This window comes from Camelus ferus, chromosome 29 (genome assembly GCF_009834535.1).
Source record: "Camelus ferus isolate YT-003-E chromosome 29, BCGSAC_Cfer_1.0, whole genome shotgun sequence".
NCBI lineage: Eukaryota > Metazoa > Chordata > Mammalia > Artiodactyla > Camelidae > Camelus > Camelus ferus.
The window spans coordinates 18,730,969-18,754,714 of record NC_045724.1 but is presented as its reverse complement, the minus strand read 5'-3'; the positions used below and the strand labels follow the sequence as shown (position 1 = coordinate 18,754,714).

The 23,746-nt window shown below is 38.9% G+C and overlaps 2 protein-coding genes across 7 annotated transcripts in view; both read left to right on the top strand.

The window, feature by feature from the left end:
- Window positions 1-23,746, top strand: part of LOC102511863 (serine/threonine-protein kinase Sgk3) — a 117,691-nt gene that overhangs the window by 46,618 nt on the left and 47,327 nt on the right. The window contains exon 1 of one of the 6 annotated variants that reach the window (XM_006193742.2): window positions 17,244-17,349. The exons of 3 other annotated variants lie outside the window; for them this stretch is intronic. The gene's annotated coding sequence lies outside the window, so the exon portion shown is untranslated. Of the gene's footprint in view, window positions 1-17,243; window positions 17,350-17,382; window positions 17,619-23,746 lie in introns of those variants that run through there. 2 more of the 6 variants (XM_014566897.2, XM_032470111.1) reach the window with 2 other exon arrangements.
- LOC116660503 (translation initiation factor IF-2-like) overlaps window positions 1-23,746 on the top strand; it is a 46,792-nt gene that overhangs the window by 20,517 nt on the left and 2,529 nt on the right. The gene's annotated exons all lie outside the window — the stretch shown is intronic.

The window sequence follows — 23,746 nt, the reverse complement described above, 5'->3', positions numbered from 1 at the left end:
TGTATTTATATAATCCCTTGGCTTTTTGTAAAACTAGTTTTTGGAACATTTGTATTCATCTCTAAACAATAAATTATTCAACTTTTCATTTTTGACACTTACACAAATGAAATAATTTCTCCTGATATTTACTTTTAAAATAATAAAAGTAACAGTGGTGACATTCAGCCATGTTGATGTATACAAATGTGATTCACTAATTTTCACTCCTGTATAATATCTCATTATGTAACTATTCCACAATTTAGTTGTCTATTATTCTCTGATGGACATTTGGGTCATTGCTAGTTTTTTGGCTAGTACAAACACTGACTTCTTATATATATCCCTTATTGCACATGAACAAAAGTAGAATTGCTAGGCAAATTGCTTAATTTCTGAATTTCATGGAAAAATGAAATTTTGCTTTTCTTTGAATTTAAGGAGGATTTGAGATTGAGATAATTTATTTCAAATCAGTGGCTCAATAATTTTGTATCAATTTTAGCAGTTTTTCTAGGAAAATTGTTTGCTTTTAAAATTATTTAGAAATAATTGATTTATTCAGAAAAGTCAGGAAGTGAGGAATTCCAGATTATTTAGATATATTTATATACAGATGTGGAGATATAGATATGTAGGTATAAAATAAAAATATAGGTAGTCAATTTCAAGAATCAGAGTATAATATTAATAATAATGGCTAACTTTTATTGAATATATACAAAACAGCATGACTGTCCTGGCATATGCCAGCTGAATAATGGAATATCAGCCCCTGCCTGGAAGTACTTTTTGGTGTGTGTGTGTGTGTGTGTGTGTGTGTGCATGTGTGCAAATCTCTGCATAAGGAAAGTGAAAAAATTGCCTTCACATTTCTTGATTTTTGGACAAAAAAAGAATTTTCTGGTCATTCAGCCTATTTTGATTCCCAGTGTATCTTCTACTGTCTGGAAGTAAAATGGGCTATAAGATGCTGAATTAATTTTTCACTATGATATTGGAAATTATAGAAATTCAAGAAAAGATGAGTCAGTAATAGCTATCACAATTGTCAACTTCACAATTCATGTTTATTGCCAGTGCTTTCCTTTGTATGTATCTGGGAGTGTTTTACAAATGAAATTTTTGCATTTCTGATACCATGCCCTCTCTTCTGAAAAGTCCTTGTTGACAGCTTTTTAAAATTCGCTTTCTTTCTGGATTTCTTCCCTTTTTCCCTACCTCCCTACTTAGGACATTTATTTTTGCCCTTGCCTGGGCTAGCCATCTTTTTATTTAAGTGCTGGAGATGTAGTAAGAAGAAAGATCCAATCCTGCCCTCATAGCACATGGAGTTCAGTGGGAGAGAGGAAAACACACACAGGCAATTTCCAGGCATCTTTCTTTGATAAGGGTTGGTTCATATTTATTCTTAAGAAGGGGTGAGGGAAAGCCTCCGCTATTAACAATTTTTTAAAAACTCATTCTTTGATTAAAAATAATTACTCAATAAGTTTAAGTACTTATTTACTTATTCGTGTTTATAGGTTTATTTTATACATATATTTTCAGAGCTTAAGAGAAAAAAATCATTTATTATGAGCTTCCTAAAATACTGTCCGGTTTTCTTGTTTGGATCTCATGAAAAAGGAGAACTGCTTTTCTTATTGCTTCAAAAATTTTTTAAATCCCATGAGTCCTGGCTTCTGGAAACTTCTTTTTTGTTGTTGTTTTTTGTTTATTTGTTTTGGAAGGGAAGTAATTTAGGTTTATTTATTTATTTATTTTTAAGGGGAGAGACTGGGGATTGAATCCAGGGCTCGGGCATGATAAGCTTGCACTCTACTGCTAAGCTATACCCTCCCCCTGGAAACTTCTTATTTAGAAAATGTTTAATAGTCATTGATTCCATTTTGTGAGTATTTGTATGACATCACAAGTATGGCATGACACTTGGAACTCTTAAATAACACATAGGATGGGGCCTTGAATCCATGATTACTCAAAACACTTAATAAATGTGGATATTTTAATACTGGCTTGCTTTACTATAAGGGAAAACAGGTACACCATATGAAAATCCCTGATTATTAAATATTATTTATTGAGAGGTTGATCTAAGAGAGACTATAAGAGAGACTATTCAGTGTTAAAACCGGGACAGTCCCAGGCACACACACAGGAGCAATCAGTTACTCTATGTGGCTAGACTCTGTGATAAGTTCTGAGGTTGTACAACATAGACATGAAAAAAGAATTGTCATGTAATGTGATAGTTTAGGATATACATTAAGGGGCTGGGGAAGACAAAAGGGGACATGCCCCAATTTGCAGAAGATGATCACAAAGTTGTCAAGGAGATGGTGAAATAAATCCAGAGGAGTAGGAGTTACCCCAACAAAAACAGGGTGCAGAGGGGAGGAAGAGGGTGGAAACTTTCAAGCAGAGAAAGCATGCAGCATTTAGTTTTTAGAGAAACACAAGTGGTTTTCTCCAGAAAGAGAAGGGGAAGCTACTGAAGGGCCTGGGGAGAGAGCCCAGGTGCTCCCACGCAGCGGGTTGTGGAGGGAGGGATGTCGAGGGAGGGAAAGCCTGGTGGCCTCTCTGTTTTCAGGGAGACTAGGGTGGTGCTGAGGGGGAGAGACAAGAAAGAGAGCAGGGAGTTTGAGGAGAGAGGGGAACCGCAGGTTTCTGAGATGGTCAAATGTGATCATATTAGGTGCTAAAGCTCTGAGAATTACAAAGCATTAAAAGAAATAGCTAACGCTTACTCCATGCTTCCTTTTGTTTCAGGAACTAAGTATCTTACGAGCATTATCACATTTAATTATCATGACAACCACAAGAGACATATACTGTTATTAGCTCCATTTTACAGATGAAGAAACCGAGGCAGAAAGAAATTAACACTTGCCCAAGGTTACACAGTTCCTAAGAGGCAAAAGCCAGAATTCTGTAGGTTCTGTGGCGCCCTTTACTCTTTACCTCTGCATTTAATATATGTGGCTCTGCGTGACATGCACAGCCACCTCTGTGGTATTATTATCCCCAGGTGAGGGGACAGTAACCGAGGGGAATCTTGTCCAGAGTCACATGGGTACTCAAGATACATGGTTAGGCAATGTGTAGGAGAGGACAACTGAAGACATTGTAAATTGCTGAGACCGGTCTTTTCCCCACATTACATAGTTTCCCAACTGAAAATAAAATAAAAGGAAAGAATGTGATCCCGCCTTCTCCACACCCCACAAATAGTCCAGCTGTTCCTTTGTATTTTGGCTTTTTGAATTCAAATGCACTTTCCTCTACAAGTTGTGGATATCACTTCTTAACTCCTAACCAAGTTGCAAGACTATTCATAGTGGCCCTAAACTTCAAATACCCTTACAGCCCCCTGAACGCCAATTGCGCTTGGAACCCCGAGGCTTTGGAAAGTGTTAGTGACTCTTTAAAGGTTTGTTTGATTAGCAACCTCCTATTTCAGCATGAGAGAAAACTTCAGCAGCCTGGAGGTGGGTCTCCCAGAGCTTCTGCAGAATTGGCTGTTAAAGATCGGGGTTGACCTTCCCATCAAAAGCAGACAAGGCCCCTAGTAGCATGGGGTAGAGTTGGGATATTCAAAGATCAGGGGTTTTCTGTTTAAATTGTGACAGGTTTTGACTTTAAATAATTTCTGCATTTACAGATGAGGAATGAGAGACAAAGCAAAGTTAGGGAACATTGCCTCATTTTTATATTGCTAGTTAATGATTGAGCCAGGACTAGAGTTAAGTCCCTACCCCCTCAACCCTAGTACTCCAGTGGGATTAAAAGCCAGTGAGACTTTGCCACCAAGATTACTGATTTGCTGCCACATCTCTTATGGATGGCAGCTGCCTCGGTACTCAGAATGCTCCTCAGGCAGCCTTGTAGACCTGGAACTTTGAATGATGAAACTCTTCATGTTGTGACACTCACTCAGCATTCCCTGACTCTCTCACTGAATGACCCTAGCATGTCAGGCACCATCCTAAACCCTATGGACCCAGTGGTGAACGTGACAGGCACAGTCCTGGCCCTGCAGTACTTAGGATTTGCTGGGAGAGACAGTCATAAAATGATTACACTGCGTGTTTAATTATATTTGTGTGATAAATGATATGTGGGATAAGTATTGGATGCTGCTTAATGTAACAAGGGCCCTAACCTAAGTCCAGGGTCAAGGACAGCTTCTCTGAGGAAGTGTGATTCAGACTGATTCCCAAAGGGCGAGTAAGAATAAGCCAAGTTTTAGGGACTGAATTGTGTCCCATCCCCCACCCCCAATTCATGTGTTGAAGTCCTAATCCCCAGTGCCTCCGAATGCAACTGTATTTGAGGGTAGGTTATTTAAAGAGGTAATTAAGGCTAAATGAGATCATTAGGGTGGGCCCTAACCCAATATGACTGGTGTCCTTACAAGAAGAAGAAATGGGGACACAAGACACACACAGAGGGAGGACTATGTGAAGACACAGGGAGAAGAGGCTGTCTACAAGCCGAAGAGAGAGGCCTCAGAAGACACCAGCCATGCAGACACTTTGATCTTGAACTTCTGTGAGAAAATACATTTTTGTTATTTAAGCCCCAGGCTGTGGTACTTTGTTACGGCAGCTCCAGCAGACTAAAGGACCAAGCAAAACGTAAATGTGTGAGTGTTCAGGTGGTGTGAGTGTCGAAAGACTCAGGGGAGGACTGCAGTTGGCTAGTTTAGTATTTAAACGAACTCACACCATCCACCTGGAGCCCAAGGAGTAAGGAGAAGAATAGCATGTTACCCACATTTACAAAACCAAGCATCTTTACAAGTTATGGATTTCCAAAGGTAAATGAAGAGTTCTGAAATTGAGTCATGCACCTACTGTTTATAAAAAGGTAATAATAATCTGGCTAGGTAAAATCATTGTTGGCCCACCCTCTTGTGACCTTATCATATGTAGACCTGCTTCTAAGTGCAGTACATGCTCACGGGGTTCTTTTGTCTAGAAGGACCTTTCTCTGAAATCCAGTGTGTGTTCAAAATAGTCAAGATCTTATGTGCATGACGGCTCTCTGACCCCTCAGGGCCCTAGTTGTCTGTCCTCTTTCACTGATTGTGTATACCAGTGGTTCTCACAGGAAGGTCTCAGGACTGCTTACACTCTTAAAAATTATTGAGGATCCCAAAGAGTTTGTATTTATGTGGGTTAGTGATATTGACTATAACAAGAGGTTAAAACTGAGAAATTTAAAAAATACTCTTTAAAAGATATTCTCATTACATATTAAATAAAAACATTTTTTGTGTGAAAAATAAGGTTTCCCCCAAACTAAAAAAAAATTAGATTAGCACCATTTTACATATTTCAAATCTCTAGCTTGATGGGAGACAGCTGGATCCTTACACCTGCTTCTGTAGTCAAACTTTTAAAATATGATGTTTTGATTGAAGTATGTAAAAAAGAAAATCAGCCCTTACAAAGATATGTAGTGAGAAAAAGCAAGGCTATTTTAATAGCCTTTTCAGAAAATTGTGGAGATTCTTTTTTGATACTATAGCAAGACTTGGCAAGTGGTGGTTTCTTTAAGGTTAGATGCGCTGTGGGCTCTGAATCCATATCAATAAACTTTTGTACTCAGTTGCATTAAACTCCAGTGGTCATTCCCAGGGCTACTGTAACAAATTAATACAAACCGGGTGGCTTAAAATGACAGAAATGTATTCTCTCACAGTTCTGGAGGCTAGAAGTCTGAAGTCAAGGTGTCAGCTGGCTACGCTCCCTAGGGGACCATTGTTCCTTACCTCTGGTAGCTTCTGGTGGTTGTCTGCCTCTGTCTTCACACAGCCTTCTCTTCCATGTGTTTCAGTGTCTTCTCTCTCTTTTAAGGACACTTGTCGTTGGATTTAGGGCCCATATGGATGACCCAGATGATCTCACCTCGTGACTTTTGGAAGAGGGCACCCTTCTACCCACTACAGTCAGTCATCTTGCATTTTGAATGGATCTTTGATGCATGCATGATTTTGTAACTTCATGCATTAGTCACTTGGAAAATACTGGTTCACTGATTTATGCAGATCTTCCAAATGTTGACACATTTCATTTTAACAATATTTTAAAAAATCACATTTGTTCATCTCACCAACCGAGTGCATCAGAAGAATCTTTCAGTCAAGCTCTGGTGGCAGAAACAAATTTTCCAAAACTCTAAGTTTTACTTGGGTGCTTAAATTATCATTGCCAACAAATACACTGAGTCGTGTTCCTTGATGTGACAGGCTTACTTTGTTCATTTCCAAGAAAATGTCTGCCAAGTACCCAAGTTTGGCAAATATTGTCATTTGTCAGTTGTCCTTTTGAGTAAAAATGGTGTTCTGTGTAAAAGCAGCTAGTTCAGCTTTTAACTTCAACAGTCACGCAGGGAAGGGCTTTCCCTCCAGACCCTCATTAGACTTCAGTATACAGCAGAGTGCTTCACTGTGCATCCTTCCCATTTGTCACAGAGCAGGGTACTCAAAAGTTGCAATTTAAAAAAATTACTAATTTTTACTGCACTGGTGTCCTTAAATGAACTTGGCTTTTTTCTCTTTTTAAACTGCGAGTGAGTGACAGTAGATAGCGCAGTGCATACTAGTACAGCAATGTGACCATCTTGATTCACGCAGGGCACCAGCCGGTCTGGCCACTGTTGATTTTGCACAACCAGTGCACATGTCAACACAGTGAGAAAGGCAAGTAACATCACAAATAGTTTGACCTCACCTCTTTCTCTGCTTCCCTTTTTCCCTCATTCTCTGTAAATGACTTGGGATGTTGTGTCATCTTTTTATGTGTCTATTCTATTATTAAAAGATATATTACTGTGATGCAAATTTGGTATGAATAGAGAAAAATTACAAAGGAAGAGAGCTTGTGTGTGTTTTAGTTAGGTAAAGAGTGAACCTGTAATAAAATCTTAAGAGAGTAAATTCATATGAATGAAGCTGCCTGTTACTGCTGAGCTCTGGGATTCAAACTGGAATAAAACAAAAAACTTTATCTATTTATGACAGAGTCTATTGAATCATGAAAATAGGGTGGAAAATAATTTTCTTCCTACGCGTGCAAAAGAATTCATAAAAATGTAATCTCTGTCCATTAATGGAATCTGAATTAGGCAGCCTTTTAAAAGAAATATGGGTAATTAATCATGGATTGAAAGTTACTGACCAAATCATATAAATCATTTTAGACAAATTTAAACCCAAAGGCCTATTCCAAATTCCTCTGTCAAATAAAATTACTCAGCACATCATTAATAAGGTGATTTTCTGCATACAAGATTAATAGAAAAAAACTGACTTTTGAGAGTTAAGAAAAGGATTCAATCGGATGTCAGATTCAAAGATTTTATTTCCTAAGATGAACAACCTCTAATTATGGTTTATCAAATTTTATTTTCTTTGGCCCACTGCTGTAAGGCTTGAATGTAATTACATTATAGGTCACTAATTCTCTTTGATAGAGTTAGGTCCCTTCAACTATAACATTAGTATTTGTGTAAACCAACATGAATTTAAGCAAAAAGATATGTAAACACTATTTTACATAAGAATTATATTGGAATTTGATATACGGAAAATCACATTTAAAAATTATATTATCAGAATTCTTTATGAAATTTTCAGGCTCCTTTATATTTCAGTGTATACAGTCCCATTGCTGTCCTTAATTTTTATTGTGTTCCTTTATTATAGCTCATCCATTAGTATATCTTTAATTTTGTGTTACATTGTGTTCCTGCATCAACTCTGTTTCTCAGTCAATATAATTTCAGTACAGTCAAATCAAGTTTATTTCTAAAAGTTACCAGCCATCTCAAAATTTCAGACACAAAGTCTGAGAAAACAGTGAACGTTTCCCATTAACATGCTCTAGAATATTAGGAAATGTTTTCTTGGAAACTCATCGACCTTTCAAAGCCGTTTTATCATGCACAGTAAACCCATTGCAGAGACGCAACAGAGCATAATGGTTAAGGGCATGGACTCTGGAACCAAAGCACCTGGGTTCTAAGCCTCCCATCTATTAGCTCAGTGACATTTGGCCATGTTGTTTGGCTTCGTCGGTGTTCTTCACCTATAAAATGAGAATGATAATTTTACGTAGCTTATAGGCTTGTTGTGAGGCTCAGTATATGTAAAGTGCTTGGAGAATGTGCTGTAGAACTGTTAGCTATTATTATTATGACTTGTACTGTTAAGAACATTAGCAGTTATGGTCAAGGATACAAATAATTCTAGTTATTTTATATTAGTGTTCAGAAATATTTTTGTAACTTGATCAGGAAATCGTAATGTTACCCCCATGTGACTTTCAAAGTGTTTTAGACATTCTGGAGTCAAATATGTTCCCAGAAAAACACATTTCTAGTTCTGTATTGAAAGCTAAGAGGATCCATATACAGAAATTCATTTTATATTAATCTTTTTCCTGCAATAACTACTTAGATATATGCTGTATGCAAGAGTATCCTCAGGACCCTGGGAATAATAGGGTGAATCACATGTGGATCTTGCTGACAGTTATTGGCTGATAGAGGACATATAGATATAAATAAATACTCTGAGTAGAAAGCAAGAGGTGTAGATAACGTGCTCTGAAGAGCTTACCGGAGAGAGAGTATCAGTACTAAAGGAATGAGAATACAATCTTAAAGGAGCTTGTATTTGAGTAGTGCTTCGAAAGATCAGTAGGACTTACATATGTAGGGAAGGAAGTTCTGTGTTGCGTGTAAAGGAAAGGACTTGTTTTACTTGGAAATGGGGTACATGAAAGGGAAGTAAGGCTAAATGATGGGCAGAATATAGAGGATCTAAGGCTAGGCTGCTAAGATCTTATTCAGTCATCAGTGGGATATTGTCACGATATTTTTTTTTATTAAGATGAAACTCACATAATACATTAGCCATTCTGAAGTGCACAATTAAGTCACATTTAGTATATTTACAGTGTTGTACAACCACCACTGCTATCTAGTTTCAAACATTATCACCCCCAAATTGAACCCCATATCCATCAAACAGTTATTCTCCATTCCCTCATCCCCTCAGCACTTGGCAACTACCAATCTACTTCCTGTTTCTACGGCTCTCCCTATTGTGAGTATTTCATGTAGGTGGATTCATTCAGGATGTAAACTCTCCTGTCTTCTTTCTCTTAGCATAATGTTTTCAAGTTCCATCCACACTGTAGCATGTGTTGGTACTTCATTCCTTTTTATAACTGAGTAATAGTCCATTGAATATGTGTACCACAATTCGTCCGTTGATGGACATTTGGTTGTTTCCATCTTTTGGCTGTTGTGGATAGTGCTGCTGTTAACATACATGTATAAATATTTATTTGGGTATCTGCTTTCAGTTCTTTGGGGTATACATCTTAGGTGCAGAAATGGTGGGTCATATGGTAATTCTATGTTTAACGTTTTGAAGAACTGCAAAACTGATTTCCACAGGAGATGCACCATTTTACATGCCTACCAACAATATACAAGGGCTCCAATTCTTCCACATTCTCACCAACGCTTATTTTCTACTTTCCTGATTATCGCCATTCTAGTGTATGTGTAGTGGTATCTCTTTGTGGTTTTGATTTGTATTTCCCCGGTGACTAATGATGTTGAATATCTTCTCAGGTCCTTGTTGGCCATTTATATATCTTCTTTGGAGAAATGTCTATTCAGGCCCTTTGTCTGTTTTTGATTGTGTTGACTTTTTGTTGTTGAGTTGTACAAGTTCTTTATTCTAGATACTAGACTCTTATCAGCTATATGATTTGCAATTGTATTCTCCCAATCTATAGATTGTCTTTTTAATTTCTTATCAATGACCTTGGATTTACAAAAATTTTTAATTTTAGTGAAGTCCAGTTTATCTGTTTTCTCTTGTATTGCTCATGCTTTTGGCGTCATATTTAAGAGTCCATTGCCAAATACAAGGTTGTGACGATTCATCCCTATGTTTCCATCTAAGAGTTGTATAATTTTAAGTCTTTTAGTTCATTGATCCATCTTCAGTTAATTTTTGTATATGGTATGAAGTAGGAGTCCAGCTTCATTCTTTTGTATGTAGATACCCAGTTGGTCAAGCACCATTTGAAGAAACTATCCTTTCCCCATTGAATGATCTTGGCACCCTTGTTGAAAATTATTTGGCCACAGATGTTTGGATTTATTTATGGACTCAATTGTACCTCAGTGGTCTATAGAACTATCCTTATGGTAGTACCACACTGTCTTGATAATTATAGCTTGGTGATAAATTTTGAAGTCTGGAAGTGTGAGACTTTGATCTTTTTCAATATTGTTTTAGCTATTTAGGGACCCTTGCAATTCCACATGAATTTGAGGATCAGTTTTTCTATTTCTGCAAAATAAGTCTGTTGGAATTTTGATAGAGATTGCATTAAGATTATTATAGATTTTTGAACAGAGAAAGTGACATGACTAGAACTCTCCTCAGACAACATTTTAAAAGATGAATAAGAAAAGGAAAAAAGAGGAGACTGGGAGACCATAAGAAGAGTTAGCACAGCAGAAAGGCTTGGACCTAAGTTGTAGGAGTGAAGAAAGGACAAATGCCAGAGAGACTGTGGAGTCAGAGTTGAAAGAAATCTATTTATTCACTTAATGATTTGCACCCCATTATTTTATGCCTTAGACACTGAGGATGTGATAGTGAACAAGAGGGATATGTTATTTTGCTTTCATAGAACTTGCACTCTAATAGGGCAGGGACAGAGGAACAGTAAACAATGAAGTAAAAAGCAAACTATGATCAATGCTATGAAGAAAATGAACAAGCTACTTGAAAGAGATAACAGAGGAAGGCCTACTTTAGGTAGGAGAGGCTTGTTGAAGGAACAGCTGTTTAAATAAGACCTGAATGATGAGGAGTTAGCCTTGTGAGGGATGGGAGGGTTGGAAGAAGGAAAGTGTTGTAGACTAAGAAATAAAATTATCAAAGGCTCTGGGAGCCTAAATAGGAAAGAAAAGTCAGAGATGAATCCAAGGTTTTGAATTTTGGTTACTAGGTAAGCCGTGGTGCTATTAATAGAACATGCTTGAAGGGAAAACCATGATTGTATTCATTTTGGGGGGAAGATATTTAGCAGGTAGATGGAAAGTTGGAACTAGAATTGAGAAAGTGGTCATGCTTCAGATTAATATACTGTGGCCTACTGTATGGAGATGAAAATTGAAGACATGAGCTTGGATGAGAAAGCCAGTTCCAGTGAAAAGAGCTCAGGACTTAAAGTTGAAGATTTCAATTTAAGTCTTCTTCCTATTATTGGGTAGTTGTGATACTTTGGGCAATTTCTCTTTCTAGAGTCACAAGGCTCTATATGATTGTCTATTCTGTTCTAATGATCTATTTGTCTATATGTTCTAATGATCATATTGTCTTGATTACTATAGCTTTATTATAAGTATAACATCAGGTAGTTTAAGTCTTTCAATGTTTTTTTTGCTATTTTACTTTATTTTTTACTCTTTTTTAGATTATTGAGGTATAGTCAGTTTACAATGTTGTATCAATTTCCAGTTGGTGTACAGCATAATGTTTCAGTCATATATACATACATTTGTTTTTATATTCTTTTTCATTATAGGTTGTTCTTTTAAAATATTGTTTTGGCTTTGTTTTATGCCATTTTGGCTTACGAAGGTTTTCACAGGAAAGCTCTACTTTTGGATAGGGAAACCTGTATTCCCAGTTTTCTTCATTCCTTGTGCACATTTATATTTCCAGAAATCTGGAATCATTTTCCTTCTATCTGATGGACTTCCTTTAACATTTCTTGATAGTGTGGGCCTGCTGGTTATGAATTCTTCAGCCTCATTTATATATCTGAACAAAATCTTTGTATTTCCTTCAGTTTTGAAATACGTTTTTGCTGGGTACAGAATTCTTGGTTAACAATTTTTTGTTTAGTATTTCAAAAATGTAGCACTGCTATCTTTTCCTTGATCCGCTTCTTGCAAGAAATCTGCTGACATCTTTACCTTTGTTTCTCCATACATAGTCTGTTTTTCTGTGGCTACTAAAGATTTTTCCTTAATCACTCACTAGGTTTTAGTAATTTCATTGTGAAATGTTATCTCAGTATAGTTTTCTCCATGTTGCTAATGTTTGGGTTAATAGAGCGCATCAGATCTTGGGTTTATTATTTTTTGGTGGGGGGAGTAATCAGGTTATTTATTTATTTATTTATTTATTTATTTATTTATTATTTATTTATAAAGGAGGTACTGGGGATTGAACCCAGGACCTCATGCATGCTAAGCACATGCTCTACCACTGAGCTATTCCCTTCCCCTAGATCTGTGGGTTTATAATTTTCATCAAATTTTAAAAATACCAGTTGTATTTCTTCACATGTCTTTCTGATCTCATTCCCCAACCCCACCCTTATCCTCTCCTTCAGAGACTCTAATTACAAGTATATTAGGCTGCTTGAACTTCAATCCTATGGCTCATTGATTCTCTTCTCTTTTTTTTTCTAGTTAATTTTGGAAAGTTTCTATTGTGTGTCTCCAAGCTTACTAATCCTTACATTTACAGTGTCTACTCTTCTGTTAATCCCATCCAATGTAATTTTTAACATTTTTTATTGATTTATAATCATTTTACAATGTTGTATCAAATTCCAGTGTAGAGCACAATTTTTCAGTTATACATGAACATATATATATTCATTGTCACCTTTTTTCTCCATGAGCTACCATAAGATCTTGTATATATTTCCCTGTGCTATACAGTATAATCTTGTTTATCTATTCTACAATTCTGAAATCCCAGTCTATCCCTTCCCACCCTCTGCCCCCTTGGCAACCACAAGTTTGTATTCTATATCTATGAGTCTATTTCTGTTTTGTATTTATGCTTTGTTTGTGTGTGTGTGTGTGTTTTAGATTCCACATATGAGCGATCTCATATGGTATTTTTCTTTCTCTTTCTGGCTTACTTCACTTAGAATGACATTCTCCAGGAGCATCCATGTTGTTGCAAATGGCATTATGTTGTCAGTTTTTATGGCTGAGTAGTATTCCATTGTATAAATATACCACATCTTCTTTATCCAGTCATCCGTTGATGGACATTTAGGCTGTCTCCATGTCTTGGCTATTGTAAATAGTGCTGCTATGAACATTGGGGTGCAGGTGTCATCCTGAAGTAGGGTTCCTTCTGGATATATGCCCAGGAGTGGGATTCCTGGGTCGTATGGTACATCTATTCCTAGTCTTTTGAGGAATCTCCGTACTGTTTTCCACAGTGGCTGCACCAAACTGCATTCCCACCAGCAATATAGGAGGGTTCCCCTTTCTCCACAGCCTCTCCAGCATTTGTCATTTGTGGATTTTTGAATGATGGCCATTCTGACTGGTGTGAGGTGATACCTCATTGTAGATTTGGTTTGCATTTCTCTGATAATTAGTGATATTGAGCATTTTTTCATGTGCCTATTAATCATTTGTATGTCTTCCTTGGAGAATTGCTTGTTTAGGTCTTTTGCCCATTTTTGGATTGGGTGGTTTGGTTGTTTCTTATTAAGTTGTATGAGCTGCTTATATGTTCTGGAGATCAAGCCTTTGTCAGTTTCATTTGCAAAAATTTTCCCCCATTCCATAGGTTGTCTTTTTGTTCCATCCAATGTATTTTTCACCTTAGAGGTTGTTTTTATCTGTGGAAGTTGGATTTAGAAATTTTTATACTTTCCTTGTCTCTGCTTATATTACTGTTGTAATAATTGTTTTAATGCCTTTGTGTGTTAATTTGAAGATCTATGTCAGTTGGTCAATTTCACTGATTGGCTTTTCTCCTCATTATGGGTCATATTTTTTGCTTCTTGGTGTACCCTGTACTGAATAGGAGATATTGTGAATTTTAACTTGTTGAGTGCATTTTATATATATTTGTATTCCTGTAAATATGCTTGAATTTTAACTGAAATGCAGTTAAATTACCTTAAAATAGTTTGATCCTTTCGGATCTTTTATTTTTTGGCAGCACCCAGGCAGCATTTAGTCTAGGGCTAATTACTCACCACTACTAAGGCAAGACCCTTCCAAGTACTCTCCTCATTGAATTGGGAGGTTTTCTAGTCAGCCTGGTGTGAACAGCCACTATTCCTGGCCCTCTGTGAATGCCCAGTAGTGTTCCTTCTAATGCTTTCAATGGTTTGTTCTTTCCTCGACCTTGGGTAGTTTTCTCACATGCATGCACTGATTAGCTCTACTGAATTCTCCAGGAGGACCCTTTGCAGATCTCTGGCATTCTCTTTGTTGTTACCTTGTCTCCCATACTTTGTCCTGTGAACTCTAGCCATCTTGTTCTCCCTAAACTCACAGCTCCATCTCCTCAACTCAGGGAATCTGCTGGCTCTCCTGCGATTCCCCTTTCCTATGCCATGGCCTGTAATTTCTCTCATGGTAAGAAGCTGGGGTAAACTTGTTCATTTCCATCTGCAAGGGATCAGTTTCCTTCACTGCCTGATACCCAGTATCTTAAAAACCATCATTTTATATATTTAGTCTGGCTCCTTTTTGTTGTTGTTGGTTTAGGTGGGAGGGCAAATGTGGTCCTTGTTACTACATCTTGGCTGGATTCAGAAGTTCCCCCAAGGCTCTGCTCTTAAAAGTTACCTCACATTTTGAGGAGGGGAGGATTTCTAATAGTCTATAACCAGTAGCCTCTGGTACAACCACTCTGTAAAATGAAGTGTGACTGTTGTTTAGTCTGCCTATTTAATACTTCTCAAGTCTCCACAATATTATAAAGGTTTGCTGTGACTAGTGATTTATAGATTGTTTGGGCCAAACTTAGAGCTCTGGGGCCTCCCTTAAACATGCCAGTGACATTTTCAAAACACAAGGAGCTATTGATAGATTGCAAATCAGTTTTCACTCTTACTTGGTAGTCATTCTGCAGACTTGGTTCTGCTTCTACTTGTGTCATTTGGGTAAGGTTGCAGTCAAGGAAATTTTACTTTCTAAAGATCTTAATAGTATGCAGGGCCCCCTAACAGGCAACTTACTGTGAATCGAGGGTTTATTTCTGGAACACTAAAAATCTTTCTAGTCCAACTCCAAGAAGTGCTGTGTGATTCTTGTTTATCTTATTCTTGAAAGTTTATTTGAAATTAGTAGGGGAAACTCCTATAATTTTATTTGCTTGAAAAAGAAAAGACCAGTTTTTAAAATTACAGCTAGGGAGAGAGGGGGCTTAAGGAAAACTGAAAATAATCATAGACTGATTAATATATTTTTAAGTACTTAATATGGGTATATATGTCTTGTTTGGGAAATGGGGTGACTTTTTTTTTTCTACTCCATGAATCTCAAAAGATTTTGTCTTCAAAAAAACAGGTCTTATTTAAAAATATTTTGTTTTCCCCTTTTTTGAATCAGTCCCATATAACTGCCCATCAAAGCTTTGGTTAGCATGAAGTAACTAGTGTTACTTCAGTGTCATGTAATTTCAGACAAAAAACAGAGAATCTTGCTGTTACACGTAAACTGAATAGCCTCACTGTAGATGAGTATATAATTTTTTTTAGGCTTTTTGAGATTTCAAAAATAGCTTTTTCTTCCTGGATTGGCTGGAGCCTGGGGACATCCAGCCAGCTTACTTTTGGAGATAAATATTATAAATAACAGAGAAAACAAAATAAGATAGTCTTGCTAAGTACCACATTGAACAGTACAGATTCTAAACATATAGCATTTTTATTGCACAGAGAGGACCCTGAGCTGAGCTATAGTAGTCCAGACAGGTAGCCAGGACTGAGAAGAGGTATTCTGAATGTGGAAGCAGTGGCTCTAAGTGTTCAGTGACAGGAATGTTGGCTGTATGTTGTGGTTACTGTACAGTGAGCAGATATCTGTCAGATAAATGTGTACCCAGAGAGTAGATGGAAATTAGGTAGAAAAAGTAGGTGAGAGTCAGATCCAAATCCTGAGTTCTTTGCGTTTGTACTTTACACGGAAATCACAGTGAAAATGAGAAGGGTCATTGAAGAGACTCTAATGGAGAAAGCCAAGGACCTAGTTACTAAATGTGAGGATTGAGAGTGAAGAAGAGTCAAAAGTTTTGAGCTAGGATAAGAGTGTTTTATTATTACAAATAGAGAAGTTAGAAAGGAGAGCTTGAATGAAATGATGCCAGAGATCCCTGAGGCTTTTTCTATAAATTCCCAGTTTCTCTGTGTGGCTCCTGACTGGACAACGCTTTCTTTCCCTGTAGCCCTTCTCTTTTCATTGTTGAGCCCAGCAGGGTGAAAAGGAGTGAGGAAGGGCATTTAGAGATCATGAGGTCACCGGGCCTAATCTCTCTATTTTACAGATAAGGAAATTGAGGACTTCAGATATTGTGACTTCCCTACAGGCCACGTAGCTCGGCTGGCCTCTTGGCACTATTTTCCGAAATTCTTCTAGCAAAATTTACTGTATATCAATACTGCTTGTTGGCAAAGTGAGCCTTGTTTCCCCACCATAATTCAATTATTTATTAACTTGATTCCTCAAATCGTTTTTCACCCTCCAGAAATCAAATAATTTAATAGTTAACCTGATTCCTTTCTATTAGTCTGATTTTCTCCCCTTTATCCATGTATGCAGTCGCAAACCTAACTAAGCAGTACACTATGGGCATTAATGCCAAATTTGGGTCTGCTGTCTTGAAAAGCTGTTTGAGAGGAGCTGTTTGAAAGGAGAAGGAATGATTAACATTTATTTAAGCCTGGAATGAGGATTCTTACTTCCCAGTAAGAATCTTACTTCCCAGTTTTTAAAAGAACGAGTTTGTGTGCTGGAGATCAATAAAGGAACTGCTTCCTTTTTTTGCCCCTCTATACCCATTCCCTGATTTCTCACCCACGGAACCCTGCTATCCTGCCTGAACAGAATGAGATTAACCATTGTCCTAAATAAGTGAACTCTTGTTTTAAGACGTCTCGCCCAGCCCTACACCATAGCTGGAACCTGAGGAGGGTACCTTCTCTTTCTCTTCTCAAGCCTCTCTCCTCATCTTACCCCAGGGCTGTCTCTCCTATACCCCTTCCTCCTGCTGGAGTCCTGCGCCATCCCTCGGGTCACATCCCCCCCAGGCCTGATTGCACCCTGCCTACAGCTTCTCTCTCGGCTGCACCGCCCACGAGAGCGCCGGGGCGGGGGCAGATCAGAAGCCCCGCCTCCATGTGGGCGGGACCAGCGGTCGAGACGGCGCCGTCGATTGGTGGGGGCGGGGACTGTCCCGGGGGGCGGGAGACGCGGCGTGGAGGCCGGTGGAGTGTGGCGCAGCAGTGGCGGCGTTCCCGCTAGCCACACGCGGGGCGTGGGTCCGCGAAGGTGAGTGTGGGGAGGGTTCCCGGCGCCGCGTGGCCAGGTGGAGGGACCCTCTCGGGCGTGCCCGAGGCAGGTGAGGTCTGGCCGGTGCCACTTCCGCGCGGAGTAGGAGCGCAGGGCACGGGCGGGCGGCCCCGTGGCGTGAACCCCCGGAGGGAGGCAGACAGCGAGTCGGGCTCCAGCTTGGCAGCGCTTGTTCATGGCATTAACTCCTGGCCACGAAACCTTGGCGTTGCTCCTCACATCCGCTCCCCAATCTCGAGAGACCTCAGGTACTGTAGAGATGTTTATATTCTTTAAAATGTATTTCTAGTTGTTGGTTCAGGACTGGAGGAGCAGCTGAGTGAACTTACGGGGCAGCTTTATTTTGACTTCATGTTACTCAGTTTGCAGGAACAGTGTGACTTGTAATGGGATTGTTATTTAAACAAGGACACCAGAGTTTACACAGGCAATGTATTGTGGAGATTAAGCGAGCAGGCTTTGAGGCGAAAATGCTTGGGTTTTAAACTACTTATTAATTGTGAAAACTTGGGCGATTTGATTAATTTCTCTATGCCTTTGTTTCTGCATATGTAAAATGGGATGAATAATAGTAGATCCACACTTACAGTATATATATGAGAATTAAATGAGTTACTACTTAGTGCCTGGAGCATAGTCCACAATAACTTTGGCTGTTTTCTTTGTTATGCAGTTAGATGGGCCTCAGTTTTCAAAGTTGCAGGACGATAAACGTTTCTGCAGAGGTGTTGGTTTGGGGATTGGGATTTCTTTGAAACAACTGTCAAAGACTGAATCCCACTGGAAAAAGTCTCATTACTTTTCTGTCTCCTACTAGCTATGTGATCATCTACCTTGTTCCAAATCAAAGCCATTCTCAAATGATACTGAAACCTCAGAGTCTTGAAGGTTCTAAAAGAAGGATGAAGAAGGGCAGCACTTTTCTAGTGAGTGCAGAGTAGCATCATTTTAGACAACAGCTCTGGTAGGTTTGTTGAAAAGAAGTTCATACCACTTTATAGAGAACTTCCAAGTTGTGCTATTTTGGGCAGGTGCTTATTTGTAATGTTATTGCAAAATGACTTAAGCTAGGGTACCCAAATACATAAATAAACTAAACATCATAGGAACTCTAACTTGCCACAAAGAACCTCAGAATTGAAAGGAATCTGAAAGGTATCAGACCAGCTGCCCTTAACAGATAAGAATGAGGCCCAAAGACCCAGAATGAATTAATGGCAGGATTTAGATTAGAATTCAGCTCTGCTGAGCAACAAATTATAAAATCGAAAGATGATATTACTTCTAGTGTGGATACTAGTACTATTTTTATTTTTCAGAGTTTTATGGTGCTGTGAATGGCTTTTCTCTCAGCAACATCCTGCTTGGTAGCTTAATTGCATGATTCATAATCATTCTTCAGCACCTTTGATTTAAATCACAAGTCTCAAAGTTGCTACATCAGTGATTGCTTTGAGAACAAGATGATTGTCTTCTTAAGCTTCGTACAAACATGTTCTAACAGTGCTTTGGTTTTGTTGTTTCATGCAGTCCTTTTCTCTCATGTAGGCAATGTAAACAGCCAGTATAAACAAATTGACCTAGGCTGTTTGTTACCATTGTGTTACTGGTGAAGTTTTCTTGATTGGGTGAGATAGTCACCAAGTGCTAGCCCAAGGAAATAGGACGGGGTCACCGTCTTATAAGAGATAGGCTGCAGTTGCTGCTAACTTCAGAAGCATCATGGAGTGAAATTATTTGGAGATTTTGGTCTGATAGTTGCTGGCTCTTCCCTGGCTCCTTGCAGAGTTCACTTCCTCACTTCTAGGTATTTGTTCAGATGTTACTATCTTAGTCAGACCCTCCTATTTAAAATTCCATACAACCTGACTCTTTCTGTAATATATATTTATCTATTTACTTACTTGTCTATTATCTCTGTCTGCCACTAGAGGATAAGTTCCATGAGGGCAGGGGTGCTTGCCAGTTGCAGTCACTGCTGTGTCTTAAGTGCCTGGAAACCATGCCTGGCACCAGGGAGTGTCATGTGTGGACCTGATGCAGACACTTCCAACTGGGGCTAGTAATTACTTAAGCCAGTTCACAATTCATTTTGCTCTGCTCTCTCCTCTCCTCCCTCTTCTAGTTATTTCTCCTGTTACCCACTTGTAAAACCCTGAGGCACTGTTGATTCCTCCTTCTACCTGGCACTCTGCATGCAAATAATTAGCTACTGACTTATTTCTCCTGTCAGATTTTTGCAAGCCTGCCGTTCCTATTGTTGCCAAGTCTCTATTTCTTCGAGCCCTCCTCCATTTCATTTCGTCCTCCACACCTACAGCGCTTCCAGTTCCCTTTTTAAATGCCTTCACATCCTCTTCTGCAGAGTGAAATACAGAGCAAGAAGCCTGGCATTCAGAGTTCTCTGCAACAAAATCTCAAATCCACTTTTCCAGCCTCTGTCTCCTGTATATAAGAAAAGTAATTTCCAACTCATGCTTGTAAATATGAAGATAAAATAGGGCTTTAATGGTAATGCCTTATAAAATCCCAAGGTGAGTGTTGCTTCATGACAGTTTCTGTTTCTGTTTCTATCAGTGAGTCTTTTCCCCTAAGTGGGCAGGAAGCTGGACAAATTGGACTAATGCATGTCCCCTGTTTGTACTGAGGACTTGTTGCTGCCCTTTTTGTTTTGAGTGCCCAGCCTTCAAAACCTCTCTCACATGTCATCATTACCCCCAGATAAGTTGAGATCAGACTGGTTTTCCCTTCCTCTGAATTCTACTGACTTTTCATGCCTTTAAAGAATTTATCACTATCTATTTTGATTTGTAGTTCTTTGGGCATTTGTCTTTTTTTTTTTTTTTTTTTTTTTTTTTGCTGCATATAAGCTCCCAGAGGACAAGAAGCATGCACATACAAATTCCAGTTACTTTTTTAAGGAAAAATAAGATACATACCTACTTATCTGTTTTTTTTTTTAATAAAAGTGAACTCAAAGTTCTCTTTAAGAGGTCTTTAAATCATTAAATATTGAGCCTCAACCATCATTTCTACAATATGGACACTTCTGGAAGAAGGCAGGGGGAAATTCAGTACTGAATTAAAAGATTCTAGTGGAGATATCAGGGTCTGGATTTTTAGAAGGGAGTTGGTGTAGGGAGAGCAACATAGCCAATACCCACGTGGATGGACAGGCAGAATTTGACCAGAAAAATACACGAACTCGCTCAGAAAACTGTCAGGACAAGACAGACTCTACGGGGCACATCTGTTGCTTTGGGTTTTCTTGTGGGGAATTTTTCCTAAGCTTTATTTTGTTTTTGCATCTCTAGGCACAGAGAAGCACGGTCTCCCTGATTTGTTTTCTGAGCTGGGTAGGATTGAACTTTCTCTTCCTCCTCATCTGCGGAAAGTAGTTTACCATCATTCCTTCATTGTTTAATAAAATGTTCATACCTCTTTTGTCGTTTATTTTCTGGATATATGGAGAAGATATATGCCAGAAACTTTGAGTTCTTTAGAGAAAGGTGATAGATACATGATACTTGAATTTGTCTGTTGTTGAACCTTTCAGTTTTATTGTCTTGTATCAGCATTTGGTTTAATATATTTTGCTTCATTTTATTATAAACATACCGTTGAACATACCCCAATTGACTGAACAGCTTTTATTTTTCTTGTGGCTTTTTCGAATAGATTAAAACTTGTTCTCACAACTTGTGTAGACATTTCTGCAGTTTAATTCTCTCTTTCCTTCCCTCTTGCCTCCCAAACCTCAGCTGGGGTTTTCCCTTTCTAGGGCACCCATTAGCCTAACTTATTTTCTTACAAGTTTCATCTAAATTTATTTTTTCTTTCCTGGGATGAAGCTGCAGTTTCTATTGACAGGGAAGTGTTGGTAGGGAAAAAAAATATGTGTATATTTATATCATATGTCCTAATTTTTGAAATGTTAAAACTTTAAGGCAAAATTTTGCCTATTATCTTTACTAACAGCAGCTCATGTAAGGTCAGGATTTAAAGCTAACGTACTTCAGCTTATATTTAAGTTGTACTCTACATTTGTAATTGGTTGTAAGTTTTGTCCTTTGGGGAATTTCTTCTAACATGCTAAGCAGTGTAGTTCTACTGTCAGAAGAGGAATCTTGAAAACAAATATTTGCTTTGAAGTAGAGTTAGTTTCCTTTATCATACTGTATACGCATCTGTGTTTACCTTGAGTTCTTGCTTGTAAAACACCTTATTTAAGGGTGTCATCAGATAGGATCATTCATGCAAATAATAAAATTGGGGCATAGACTAATTACATCTCTGCAGTACATGGTAAGCACTTTGTAAGTATCTGTCAAGTACATAAATCTTTATTTTTAGGGAGAATTTTATGAAGATATTATAGCATATTCGTATGTATACTAGCAGGATTGATCTGGTAAAGAGGGAGAAGTGATTCTGGAGATGGATGAAGGAATGATGAGGCAGTGGCTGCTTTGAAGATCTCACTTGCATTCTTTGGCAGTTGGAATTTCTAAGCATCTCTTTCCACCTGTTTGTTGAAAGAATAAATTGAATTAACAAATGTCTTTTGAGACTTACTAAGTGCCTGGCAGTAAAGGAGTCACAGTTTCTACCCTACAATCAGGGAGGTTTTCAATAAACAAGCCACTGCAACCTTAAATGGTAATAAATGCTAAAGTGGAAACACCAGGATGACTACAGAAGACCAATTTGGGGAAGGGCCCCTTTAGTTAGGGTGGTCAGGAAGGCTTGTTGGAGGAAGTGGCCTTTAAACCAAGGCCTCAGTGTGAAAGGGCTGAGGGGAAAGCATTCCATCCAGGCAGAGAGGACATGGGGGCAAGAGACTGGAGCTGGGAAAGTGCCCAGTGAATGTGAGAATTGGGAAAGGGCTGTTCGAACTGGAGTCTAGTGACTAAAGGGGCGAGGGGCCCTGGTGGGGTGCAGCTGGTGAGGTAGGAAAGGCAAGAGGTTAGGCCACGTGGGTGCTTGCAGGCTGTTGGCAGTAATTCAGAGTTTGGATTTTATTCTGAGGGTATTGGGAAGCGACGGAAAGAGCTTAAGCAGAGGAATGAAATTGTCAGATTTACAGTGGTTAAAAAATTGCTGTCTGCGGGTGGAAGAATGGATTGGAAGGGGGTTAGAACGGAGCAGAGATACTAGGTTGGAGATTCCCCCAGGAGACTATGACATGTGATGGTAATTGTTGTCTTTGTAGGGGTTTTGGGGATAGGGTTTTGTTCGGGGGTTGTGTTCTTATTTGGGGGGCCGGGAGTGTGCCTCCCAACCTCCCTGCTGGAACCAGCTTTTACCCTTGGCTTTTTAGGCCCAGCAGCATTTTTCCACTGCTGATCCCATGTGACTCCCACCTTCACTTTTCTCTTGCCTCGTGTCACCATCCATCCACCATTTCTCTGCTGCTGATCACAGTCCCCCAGCAATCATCCTTGGAAGTGTTCTGTGTGGGAGTGTGCCTCCCAAGTGGAAAAGCCTAGGAACACTGGAAATAGGGCAGGGGTTCTGGCGATGGGGACCTCAAGGTGGTGACTTTGTGAGGCCGAGAAGGAAGAGCAGAGTCTTGCTGCTGCAGATAGTACCCCTGCCCTCTTAGTTCTGGAACCAACAGTGGGACATGTTAGTTGAGGTAAGTTTAAGGCCTTCCTCCTTCTCCTGGCAGTTTTGATTTTAGTATTGGAGAACAAAGGACCGTCTGCAGTTACTTCCACATCTTCACCCAGCCTCTTCCTTAAATGTCTTTAATAAAATGCAACCAGTTTCAGAAAACCAGTAGACTCATGTAACTGTTGTTCAGGTTCTGGAACACTCCTATCAAATTGTTGGGTGCAGACTATTCTGTATTGCGTCCCAACATTAGATATTTTGCACACATTTATTTCTGATTCTTATATCACTTTATAAAGAATCAGGATAAATGGACAGTGTCTCAAGAGCTATGATAAATCTAGGAAAAAACTAGGACTGCTTTATGGTTACAGAATGAGAGAGAAGTCGGGGCATGGGAGGATGGGAATGAGAGGAAGGATATATTAGTAAGGAAGGAAAACAGGAAAAGTTGTAATTGGTTCATCATGTGTTACTTGCAGGGAAGTTACTATTTATCTTCCATTGGCAGATCCTGTTAGATTTTTCGTCTTTTCTGCAATGAACTTAATTTACAGATGTGACAGAGATGTGCTTTGTTTCTGTTGAAACACATTTTGGATGTGTTTGGAGCTAGCACTGTGAGGCGGAAATAACAGATACAGATAATGTTCTTTTCCAGTAAACATTCAGTAAATTAACCAGTTAGCTTGGGGTAGGAATAGTCTAGGAAGATGCCTTTAATGTAGTTTAAAGTAAAACCTACCCACTTGGCTTGTGC